We start from the raw sequence: 13,225 nt of genomic DNA, 5'->3' as shown, positions 1-13,225 counted from the left end.
CGGCCGCGCCCTGCGCCCCGCGCCCCCCGCGCCCGAGCTGGGTGCGCGCCGCGCCGCCACCCGCGCCCTCCGCCCCGAGCTCTGCCGTGAGCGCACACAGGTGTGCGTGCAGGTGCCTGTGCGGCCGCTCCCGGCGCCCCGCGGCCCGGCCCCGCGCGAGCCCCGCCCCACGCCTTCTGCTGTGGGGGCCGGCGGCGACCGAGGCCCCGGAGGGCCCGAGCCCGAGTCCATTGTGCTCTGCGGGCAACTTCTGGTGGCGGGCGTCCTACCGGGATCGGGAAGCGGGCTCGGCCTTAGAAACCGGCTTTGATGTGCCTGCCTTTTGGTCGTGCGCCGCGCGCGTCCCGATGTGTTTGTGTTTTCCCAGCAGTCGCACATCGGGTTTACACATTCCGTCTTCTGACTTGTCCCAGACTCGGTCACAGCTCTTGCTCGGGGGTGAGGGAATTCTGGTGTCGAATCGCCGGATTTGTGTCTTTACTGATCTTGAAATTGAGAACTGCTTTGCCGAGTCATAACTTGGAATGAAGAGCATTCGTTCCTGTCGCTGTTGTCGTGTGACTATAGTGCGACCGACTTTATTTTATTTGTTTTGAAGGTTATTGGGAGCGGGAGAGGGAGAGGGAGAGGGAGAGTCCCAAGCAGGCTCCGTGCTGTCCGCGCAGAGCCCGACGTGGCTGGGGCTTGAACGCACAACCCTGAGATCGTGACCCGAGCCGAAATCAGGAGTCAGGTGCTCAACAGACCGAGCCCCTGTTTTACTTTTCAGGGGCGCTTCAGTAGTTAACGGGTTGGGGCTGCAAATATTCTTGTACGTGTTTCTCGGTGAACGTGTGTCCGCATTTCTGTTAGGAAGATGCCCTGGGGTGGAACCGCTGTGTAGGTTGCGCATTTATCATTAATAGACACTTTCCTACCATTTACCAAAGTGCTTGCACCACCTTGCACTGCCACAGCACTGAATGAGGGGTGTGGTTGCTCCCCAGCTTTAGCAACGCTTAGTATTTTCTGTCCTGTTTAAATGTAAGCCATTGTCCTAAGCGTCGCAATATTTATTGCGCAACAAATTTTATTTGCGTTTCCCTAATGATTTAGTGAATTTCAGTACCTTTTCATGTGTTTATGGGTATTTGGAACTCTTGTGAAGCCTCAAGTCTTCTCCTCATTTTTAAAAAAAGTTTGTTCGTTTATTTTGAGAGAGCGCGTGCGCAAGTGGGGGAGGGGCAGAGAGAGGGAGAGAGAATCCTAAGCAGGCTCCATGCTGTCAGTGCAGAGCCTAACGTCAGGCTCAGACTCACGAACCATGAGACCGTGACCTGAGCGGAAATCAAGAGTTGGGTGCTTAACTGAGACACCCAGGTGCCCCCCCCCCAGGGTTTCATTTTCTCCATGTTCTTACTAATACATGTTGTTTTCTGCGGGTTTTTTTTTTTTTTTTTTAATAATAGTTATCCTAGTGGGTGTGCAGTGTTAACTCATCATGGTTTTTATTTGCATTTTCCTGATGATCAGTGATGTTGAGCATTATTTCATGTGCTTCCTGGCCGTATGTATATCTTCTGTAGAGAAATATCTATTTGAGTCCTTTGCTCATTTTTGGATTGGATTGTTGTTGAGTTTTAGGAATTTTTTGTTGTGAGAGAAAGAGCAAGTGGGGAGAGGAACGGGGGGGGGGGGGTAGAGGAGAGAATCCTAAGCAGGCTCCATGCTCATTGCGCAGCCCAAGGTGGGGCCTGATTCCACAACCCTGGGATCATGACCTGAGCCAAAATCAAGAGTCGGCCACTCAACCTGTTGAGCCACCCAGGCGCCCCGAGTTTTGGCACTTCTGTATATATTCTGGATAGTAATCCCTTATTAAATGTGAGATTTGCAAATATTTTCTCCCATTCTGTGGGTTGCCTTTTTACTCTATTGATAGTGTTCTTTGCACAAAAGTCAATTTTGATGAAGTTCAGTTTATCCAGTTTTTTCTGTTTTTGCCTGTGCTTTTGGTGTTGTATTGGAGAAATCATCACCAAATCCAGTGTCATGAAGATTTCCACCTATGTTTTCCTCTCAGAGTTTTATAGTTTAATTCTGACATTTGGGGTCTTTGATTTTTGAGTTCGTTTTTGCATATTGTGTAGTATTTAACTTTTAAATACTTACTAATAATGCTGTTTTGTCTTTAGTATTATGAATATCTCAGAGTTCTTTCACCAATTACTTTAATGGGTACATTGGATTTTAGCTATTAACCAGGTGGTAATGATCTATTTTCTTTCTTCCTTTTGCTGTTTATTTTCCCTTTTTCTTTTCAGCTTCATGTGTGCAGAATTGGATTAGTTATAATCCTTGGTTCATACACAGATTTTTCATTGGTTCATAGGTGACCTGCCTTTGATTAACCTATTTTTAAATGACATGCATCCGTGAACCATTACCCAGGATACTAAAACGTTGTCTCTAGCTTATTAAATGCCCAGCAGGAGAACTGAAATATGGACAGCAATTTATGTGTATCTGTTCTTTATACCTGTCATAGTTGCACAGCATCACTTGTCTTTTGGTGCATCTGTTGTTCGGATGCATTTTCTTAGATGTTATCTTCAAAATGGCTTTCTTACCTTGATGCCACTTTTTCCGATATAGCTATTACTTTAAAATGGTCACAGATTAATGCATAACTGTACCAAAAAATCCCCATAATCCCTTCACTAGTTTAATAATAAGTACCATTAATTGAGTGCTTAGCAGGGGTCTTATTGGAGTCTCATAACAAGCATGCGAAGTAGGTATTTCACAGCACGTAGCCAAAGTGTCATAGTCAGCGTGTGATAGAACCAGAGTTTGAATCCAGGCAGGCTGGTTTCACAGCCTGTGCTATATTTACAGTCCTATAAAGTTTAAACCTCCACCATAACAGAGTTGTGTGGGATCCAACTAGATTGGTTACATAAAATGCTTATTTTAAGGCTAATGAAAGGACCACGGAGAGACTATGAAACTAGCTGGCAGGGAGTTTTGGTATGGCTGCGCAATTTAAATTCTTCCTTTTTCTGGCTATGGCTTAAGCTCCCTCACTTGGCTGTAGTATTTTGGGGGGACAGTTCTGGGGTTGACTAGGACTTTTACAACAGTAGAGATTTTAGGACTTTCTAATTTATTTGAATTCCTTCAAATTCCTTCTTTTTGGCCAAATAGAGTGGGGATGTAATGGAGATGCCAGGGATCATTCTCTCTCTACTGTTACCCTAGGTGAGTTTACCTGCCTCTTTCTACCAGGGTCTCCCCTTCATTTCCATGGCTTACTCCTTGTGCTGCAGATAAAAACTTTAGCTCTTCCCTCTTGAGAAATAGGGGTTGGGCCGAAGATGGGAGGGAGTCGTTAATCTTGTATATAAATTTGGAATGCAGGTGTCTGGGGGTCCATAGGCTTTTCTGAGCTTTTTTCACTGCCTTCCAGCCAAAGACCACCAGGAATATACCTGTAGTTGGATAAGTTGGGTTGATGGCGTGTTGCAGTGAGGGAAAATGCATACCACTGGGAACTGTGGGGGTGTTTCAATAAGAGAGTATTAGAAAGGAACTTTTAAAAATAGGATTTGTGCTTGTGTTGGGTGATTTGGAAAGAGTTTAAGAAAGTGGGGCTTTGATCTGATAGTTTTATGATTAAGTATTTTAATCTTGTCTAGAAGTCAAGAAGACTGGGGTGAAGCTAAAGCTGGAATTGGTAAAGAAGCAAGTCATTTTTATGAACCATGATGGAAAGATATTTGGTCATTTGTATGGTTTGGATGGCATTCATGTTTCTTGTCTTTGTTCAGTCATGATTACAGAGTGGTATTGTTTTATTCTTTGTCCATTATGGTCATAGGATGCCCTTCTGTGATGTTGACGTTCTCTGAAGTTGTTTATTTTCAAGGAAGGATTATCGAGGCCTGGCTGTGAGTGCCTTGCTCTGAGATGCTAGCCAGTTTGTAGCAACAACAAGGCCTAGCCGATAGTAGCAGGCGAGCTTCCAGATGTCTGGGGCTGCTTTTTCTTTCTCAGTGTGGTCCACAAAGTCTTATAGTGGAATGGAGTAGTGGATACAAAACCAATCATATATTAATTTTATAACATAGGTGAGCAAAAAGGAATGGGATAGAGGTAGAGAGGATTCTTTGTATTTGATTTGGCTAAACTGGGTTACATGAACTTCCCCTGGTCAGTGATACAGTAACCCTTAAAGATGCTCGTGTTTTAGTCTCTGGAAGCTGTAGGTCATCATACAGGGCAGGAGGGACTTTGCAGATGCGATTATGTTAAGGGAGAGATTGACCTAGATTATATGGGTAAGTGCAATGCAGTCACAAGGTTCATTATAAGAGGGAGGCGGGAGAGTCAGAGTCAGAGAAGGAGATGTGACAACAAGCAGAGGACAGAGTGAAGGACTTTGAAGGTGCAGGAAAGGCCATGAGTCAGGGAAAGTGAATGCCTCCAGAATCTGGAAAAGTCATGGAAATGGATTCTCCCGAGAGCCCCCAGAAGGAATTAGCCTTGCTGATGTCTTGATTTTAGCCTAGTGATACCGATGTTAGGTTTGTGACTTTAGAACTTTGAGGGAATAAGTTTATGGTAAGTCACTAAGTTTGTGGTAATTGGTTAGAGCAGTCACTCAGACTCCTTCATCAGGAGGCTTTGACCTTCACTGCTCTCCTTGTGAGTATCCCTCACTCCTCCCTAGTTCTGTACTTAGGGTTGAAGGAGACTGAGGCATTTCTGATTACACGCGAGATAGTTTTTCCTTTCTTTTTATTCTTTCCATCTTAAGTGATCATTGGAAGTATAATTTCTGAGAGGTGTAGGCATCCAAAGAATGTCATATCATTTCAGTGTGATTTCTGGTGTTAGTTTTCCTTTTGTTTCCAAGCTAACATTATACAGTAGGATGGAATATAAAATCTCTGAGAGCTGTGTGCTTTTGTTTATTCTGCATGGTACTTGTAGAGGATAATTGTAGATATTCACTCATGATGATTGGACATTGAAGATTATATCCAAATATAGTGGCGTAGGTTAATTTCCTGAAAATCTTGGGTTTTAGGATAACTTGTAAACTTTTTTTTTAATGTTTATTTTTGAGAGAGAGACAGAGCGTGAGCAGGGGAGGGGCAGAGAGAGAGGGAGATACAGAATCGAAATAGGGTCCAGGCTCCGGGCTCAGTGCAGAGTCTGACACGGGGCTTGAACTCATGAGCTGTGAGGTCATGACCTGAGCCAAAGTCGGACGCTTAACCAACTGAGCCCCCCAGGTGCCTCAGTAATAGGATAATTCAAAGAACTTAAGGCATTATAAGAAAAAACGGACATGAGGTGATAAAATTCAGAATTTATCTTTGAAAGCCCTTGTAAATATTTTAACACTTAATATGACAATTCAGAAAGGGCACACGATAAAGATAATAAATTCTAATTTTACACTGCTAATGTCATTATCCTTTGTGTGTTAGAATCTTCAGAATCTCCTTCCCTAGAATTTCAGTGGGATCCTTGTTAACACATTTTGGATTGTTTTGAAGAATATGCATTCTGAGAAGTATTTCCTTCTGTCTGTTCCTCCATCCAGATGTCTTGCTGATTTTTGGCTCAGAGTTTTTGACTCCTGGGATCCAACTCCTCACTATTCTTTCCACTGGCACAGAAGAACTTGTGTGCCGGAGGTGGGAGAAGCTTTGGGTGACCTGTCCCAGTTGCTGGGTGTAGAACCCCCGGCTCTGCCCTCGTTGACTCCATGTCAGAGCACTGATGTTCTCTGTGCCTGTTTTCCCACTTTCCCCTCAGACGCTAGTGGGGTGCCAGATTCTGCAGCTCGGATTTGCCTTCCCAGGGTGACATTGTAAAAACTGTTTTTCTGTCATCCCACTTTACCTGTCTTTCCATTGCTGATGCATCTCAACCAGCAGCGGCTTGAAATTTGGGGATGCCAGAATGTTTTGGTTTTTAAAAAGCTTTGTAGAATTAAAAAAAAAAAGCTTTGTAGAATTAAATTTGCATGAAGTTCAAATTGTGTAAGGGGAACTTGAAATGGGAGAGGGAATACAATATCATATTCTTTTCTTTGTGGGTCATTTTGTGGCAGGACTCATGATAAAACTCATAGTGATTCCGTTGTGTAGGCCATAGATTCTCTAGATGGAAGGGTTAGAGTTATTCCGATATTAAATCTGTACCGGTTTCTACATATCTTTTTCAGGGCTTAGGATTCAGGAACTTTCCACATACTCCTTAAAGTACAGTTTTTGGCCTTTAGAAGTCATTCATTTAACGTTATTTTATTTTTTATTTTTTAAATGTTTATTTTTGATACAGAGTGTGCATGCTTGCGCTGGGGCAGGAGCAGAGAGGGAGGGAGACGGGATCCGAAGCGGGCTCTTCAGTGAGAGCAGAGAGCCCAAGGCGGGGCTTGAACTCACAAACTGTGAGATCATGACCTGAGCTGAGGTCAGACGCTCAAGCGAGCCACGCAGGCACCCCATCATCTAACATTATTTTAATTTTCCTCAAATATATGTCTGTATCTTTCAGAGCGCCATAACAAAATGCGGAATTTGATGAAAAGCTGGGCATCTAGGACTGCCAGCAGGCTTTCCCCAGCATGCTAAATCATGAGATGGGGATTCTGTGGGATTGATCTAGGAGTCTGAGTATCAGGTGCATTATTGAGGCCTATACTGTTGTTAATCATAGTCTAATACTTTCTTTCAAAACCCAGAAATTTATTATACTTTATTGAGAGCCCGAGCTTCACTTTACTGCACAGCAGTGCTGAAAGCTAAACAAGGAGGCAGATTTGTTGGGTTTGGATCGGGGTGGTGTAGGTTCCAGTCACATCTGTGCTTTACTAGCTGTGTGGTATTGGGCACGTTGCTTAATCTCTTGGAACCTTAATTTTCTTGTTTATGAAAAAAGAAATTATAATACCTATCTTAAAGATGTGCAGATTAGGTCAGATGATGCCAGGAAAGTGCTTGCACATTATTTGAAGCATGATCATTACTTAGTACATTGGGATTCATTATTTCTGTTGACTTTGAGGTACTGAATTAAGCTTGTTTAAGAATAGAGGAATTTTGGGGTTGCCTGGGTGGCTCAGTCAGTTAAGTGTCCGACTTTGGTTCAGGTCATGATCTAGCAGTCTGTGGGTTCGAGCCCCGCATCGGGGACTGTGCTGACAGCTCGTTGCCTGGATCCTGCTTTGGATTCTGTGTCTCCCTCTTTCTCTGCCCCTCCCCTGCTTGCATACCCTCTTTCTTTCTCTCTCTCTCTCTCTCTCTCTCTCCCTCTCAAAAAAAAAAAAAAAAAGAATATACATTTAAAATAAATACATTTGAAAAAGAAAAAAAACAATAGAGGAAGTGTTGAATGGGTTTCAGGGTTGTAGTTACCAAGAGCACATGATATAACTTTGTTGACTTTAGGGACATCTAGATAATAAAAGAGCAAGGTGATGGGAATTTTTTTCTTCATGTTTTTATATTCTGATTTTGCTTCTGTACGTACTCTCCAAGAAGTTCTGTGCAGTAGCTTTTAAATGTGTTCCAGGGCTGGCTATATAATTTTTTGGACCCAGTGGAAAATGAAAATACAGATTGTTCAAAAAGCAAGAAAAAAATGCTGTTAAAGGTACTAAAATATAAAGCTTTTTCTTTTATTATGTGGCTTTTCTCCTAAATTGCCATAGTGCTTTTTATTTGATATTCAGTGTTCTAAATTAAAAAAAAATTATTTTAATTCCATTGTAGTTAACATACTGTGTTATATTAGTTTGGGGTGTACAACATAGTGATTCAGCAGTTCCATATATTACTCAGTGCTCATCTAGATAAGTGTAGTCTTAATCCGTATCACCTGTTTTACCTATCCTGCTACCCATCTTCCCCCTGGTAACCACCTGTTTTTCAATAGTGAAGAGTCTGTTTTTGTGGTTTGTCTCTTTTTTTCCCCCTTTGTTCATTTGTTTTATTTCTTAAATTCTGCATATGAGTGAATTCGTGTGGTATTTGTTTTCTCTGACTTATTTTGCTTTGCATTATATTCCCTAGATCCATCCATGCTGTTGCAAATGGCAAGATTTCATTCTTTTTGATGGCTAAGTAATACTCCACTGTATATATATACCACATCTTATTTCTCCATTCATCGTTGGTGGACACTTGGTCTGCTTCCATAATTTGGCTTGTTGTAAACAATGCTGCAATAAACATAATGATGCATATATTCTTTCCAATTAGTATTTCTGTGTTCTTTGGGTAAAGACCCAGCAATGTGAATACTGGATCATAGGGTACTTCTATTTTTAATTTTTTGAGGAACCTCCATACTGTTTTCTACAGTGGCTGCATCGGTTTGCATTCCCACCAGTAGTGCCCAGAGGTTCCCTTTTCTCCACATGCTGCCAACACTTGTTTCTTGTGTTTTTGATTTTAGCCATCGTGACAGGTGTGAGGTGATATCTCATTGTAATTTTGATTTACATTTCCCTGATGATGAGTGATGTTGAATATCTTTTCACGTGTCTATTGGCCATCTGGATGTCTTCTTTGGAGAAATGTCTGTTCATGTCTTGTGCCCATTTTTTAATGGGATTATTTCTGTTTTGGGCGTTGAGTTGTAGAAGTTCTTTATATTTTGGATACTCACCCTTTATTGGATATGTCATTTGCAGAGATCTTCTCCCATTCATAGATTGTCTTTTAGTTTTGTTGGTTGTTTTCTTTGCTGTGCAGAAACTTTTTATTTTGATGAGTCCCAGTAGTTTATTTTTGCTTTTTTTCCCCTTGCCTCAGGAGACATATCTAGAAAAATGTGTTAATGTTGCTGTCTGTACTCTTTTCTAGGCTTTTTATGGTTTCAGGTCTCACATTTAGGTCTTTCATCCATTTTGAGTTTATTTTGTGTAGGGTGTAAGAAAGCGGTCCAGATTAATTCTTTTACATGTGGCTGTCCAGTTTTCCCAACACCATTTGTTATAGAGACTTTTTCCCATAGAATATTCTTCCTGCTTTGTCAGAGATTAATTGGTCGTATAATTGTGGGTTTATTTTGGGTTTTCTATTGAGTTCTCTTGATCTACATGTCTGTTTTTGTGTGAGTACCATACTATTTTGTTTACTGCAACTCTAATATAACTTGAAATCTGGAATTTTGATACCACCATCTTTGTTTTTCTTTTTCATGATTACTTTATCTATTCAAGGTCTTTTGTGGTTTCCTACACATTTTAGGATTATTCATTCTAGTTCTATGAGAAATGCTGTTGATATTTTCATAGGGATTGCATTATTCCATAGATGGCTTTGGTAGTATAGATATTTTAGCAATATTTGTCTTCTAATCCATGAGCATGGAATATTTGTGTCGTTTTCAGTTTCTTTCATGAATGTTTTATGGTTTTCAGAGTACAGGTCTTTTACCTCCTAGGTATTTTATTATTTTTGGTGCAATTGTAAATTGAAATGTTGCCTTAATTTCTTTCTGCTGCTTCATTATTAGAGTATAGAAATAATGCAATATTAGTTTTACATGCAAACGTAAGAGCATTGAACCCATGTGGGATCACTGAAATTATACAATTTATATTTAGCATTTTATACATGTGTATGAATTTGGTTCTCACCAGAACAGTGGAAATTCTGCACAAAACAAACTCAACTGTTTTTTTATAGTTTTTTTTGAGATACCATTCACATACCATCTAATTCACCCAATTCAGTGGTTTTTAGTATAGTTAAGAGTTGTGCAGTGATCACCATGATCTAATCCTAGAATATTTTTATTGTCTCCAGCAGAAACCCCTATACCCATTAGCAGTCATTCCCCATTTCCCCCTGTGAATCCTCCAGTCCTAAGCAACCATGAATCTACTTTCTGTCTGTACAGATTTGCCCATTGTGGGTATTTCATATAAATTGAATCATACAGTATGTGTTTTTTGTGTGTGTCTTGCTTTTTTTTCAGTTAGCATGATATTTTCAGGATTCATTCACATTGTAACATGCATCAATACTTCGTTCTTTTTTATGGTCAGAGAATATTTCATTATATGGATGTGCCACATTTTGTTTATTCATTCTTTAGTTGATGGACCTTCAGGTTTTTTCCACTTTTTGCCTTTTATGAAGAATGTTGCTGTGAACATTCCTGTGTGAGTTTTTGTGTGGATGTATGTTTTCATTTTTCTTGGGTGGAATTGTGGGATCATAGGATAACTCTGTTTAATATTTTGAGGAACTGTCAAATTATTTTCAAAAGTTGTGATACCATTTCACATTTCTACCATTAACGCAGGAGAATTTCTATTTTTCTACATCCTTTTCAACACTTGCTGTTAACTGTCATTTTGATTTTTAATTATAGTCATCCTAGTGAGTATGAAGTGTTATCTCATTGTGGTTTTGATTTGCATTTCCCTGCTGACTAAAGACGTTGAATGTCTTTCTGTGTGCTTATTGGCCATTTGTGTATCATCTTTGGAGGAATGTCTATTCAGATCTTTTGTCTTTTTGTTTTGTTTTGTTTTTATGTTTTACTTTTTGAGAGAGCACAAGCAGGGGAGGGGCAGAGAGAGGGGGACAGAGGATCTCAAGTGGGCTCTGCACTGACAGCAGTGAGCCCGATGTTGGGCTTGAACTCATGAACCATGAGATCATCACCTGAGCCGAAGACAGATGCTTAACCGACTGAGCCACCCAGGTGCCCCGTATGCTTTGTCCTTTTCTAAATTGGTTCTTTTTTTCTTATTATTGAGTTGCAAGTAATCTTTATATATCCTGGACATAATGTGCTTATCAAACATATGACTTGCAGATATTTTCTTCTATTTTGTAGGTCACCTCTTCACTTTCTTGGTTGCACCCCAAAAGTTTTTAATCTTGTTGAAATACAATTAATCTATACAATTTTTTTGGTCATTTTTGTATTGATGTCATATTCTAGGAGGCCTTGCCAACCAAAGGTCATAAAGACTCTTGTACTTTTTTCCAAGAATTTTATAATTTTAGCTGTCACATTAAAAAAATTTTTTTTTAATTTTTATTTATTTTTGACAGAGAGAGAGAGAGAGAGAGTGAGTGAGCAAGCATGAGTGGGGGAGGGCAGAGAGAGAAGGAGACACAGAATCTGAAATAGGCTCCAGGCTCTGAGCTGTCAGCACAGAGCCTTACGTGGGGCTTGAACTCACGGACAGTGAGATCATGATCTGAGCCGAAGTCAGATGCTCAACTGACTGAGCCACACAGGAGCCCCAGCCATCACACTTTTTATCTGTGATCCACTTTGAGTTATTCTCATGTATGGTATCTTTTCTGGTGAGCTATCTCTTCAGACCTCTTGCTCATTTTTTAATTAGGTTGTTTGTTTTTGGGTTTTATGAGTTCTTTCTATATTTTGGATTCAACTTCTTTATTGGCTGTGTGTTTTGTACAAATTTTCTACTGGCCTGTGGCTTATCTTCTCTTACCAGTGTTTTTCACAGAGCAGAAGTTTTTAATTATAATCAAGTCCAATTTGTCATTTTTTTTCTTTCATGGATAATGCTTTTCATATCATAAAGAAAAAGTCATTGCTAAACCCACGATCACCTGGATTTTTTGTAGTTTTGTGGTTTACATTTAAGACTGTGATCTATTTTGAGTTTATTTCTGTGAAAGATACAAGGTCTGTGTCTAGATTAATTTTCTTTAACAAAGGAAAAGTCTAGACACTTGAATTAGTTATATACCATAGAAGAGATAGCAGATGTATGTCAAACTCTGTCATATGAAATACTAGGATCTGATGGGCTCATAGCTGAATTCTGTATCACCCTTCAAGAGCAGATAATTCTAATATTATTTATTGTAACCCACACAAAAAGGAGAAAAGCTCTTAATTTCATTTTGTGAAATTAAGTTACCATAACCTCAAAATCTGAATAAAAAAGAAAATTATAAAATAATTTTATTTATAACTACCAATAAAATTTTAAGATGTAGTATGGTATAATAATGTATGAAAGAATTAATACACAGTAAACAAGATGGGTTTATTCCAGGGATGCATCAGCATCAGGATGGCTTTGTACCATGAAACATATTAACATAACTTATCATCTCAACAATTTAAAAGGAAAATTGATTATTCCAATAAACGTTGATAAAATTAAGCAACCATTCCTGACAAAATGCTAAATAAGATAGAAATTAATGACAATTACTTAAATATTAAAAAAACCAACAAGAAGCATTATACTAAATGTGGAAACCAAAAGCCATTTCATTATTATGAAGAAAAGGCAGGTATGTCTGCTATCATCATTATTATTGGACATTATTTTTGAGATTCTGGGGGATTCAGAAAGCTAAGAAAATTAATATTGATTATAATTATTAGAAAAGAAGATGATCTTTTAAAATTTGTTACGTGATTGTGTAACTAGAAGAACCATGAGATTCTGAAATTATGAGCGAGCTTGGTAAACTTACTGGAAACAGTGTAACTATACCTAAGTCAGGAGCTTTTCTGTATACTTGTAATTGCCAACCATAGTCAACGTAAGAAAAATATTTTATTTACATTAGCAACAAAAGGTATAATAAATCAGAACTAAACTTAATAAGAAAGGAACAAAGACTGTATGCAGAAAACCATAAAAATGTTTTGAAGAGTATGAAATATTATCTAACAGATGAAAAGATTTTCCACATTTCTGGAGGGAAAGACAATATCATGCAAATGTTAACTCTTCCAAAATCAATTTATATATACTTAATGCAATTTCAGTTAGAGTCAGAGTTTTATTTGAAATTGAATAAAAATGATTTTAAGTCCATATGGAAGATTGTCTAAATTTTGCCTCCCTCCCCCCCGAAGCCCAAGTCTAGCCTAGGAAATTATGAAAAATGAAACTCATAGAGATTTGCCCAGAGAGCAAATACAGTATATAATTATTTACTATTGAAAGTGCATGTCGTTGTTATCGAAATTGGCAAAGAGAACAAAGAAACATAATAGTCAGAAATATGCCGTAGTATACTTGGGGATTTGATACACAGCAACAGTAGTTATTTTCGGTGGAAGAAGATGGTTTATTTAATAAATTGTGTTGGCCTAATTACTCACCATTCAGAAACAAAATGTGAAATTGAGCTCCCATATCATATATATGAAAATAAGTTCCAGATGGATTAGAGACTTAAGTATAAAAATAATTTTTTAGAAG

The 13,225-nt window shown here is 39.1% G+C and overlaps 1 protein-coding gene across 5 annotated transcripts in view; it reads left to right on the top strand.

The window, feature by feature from the left end:
• Window positions 1–13,225, top strand: part of LMBR1 (limb development membrane protein 1) — a 154,197-nt gene that overhangs the window by 619 nt on the left and 140,353 nt on the right. The window lies entirely within an intron of this gene.

This window comes from Panthera uncia, chromosome A2 (genome assembly GCF_023721935.1).
Source record: "Panthera uncia isolate 11264 chromosome A2, Puncia_PCG_1.0, whole genome shotgun sequence".
Lineage (NCBI taxonomy): Eukaryota > Metazoa > Chordata > Mammalia > Carnivora > Felidae > Panthera > Panthera uncia.
This window is presented reverse-complemented; position numbering and strand designations above follow the sequence as displayed.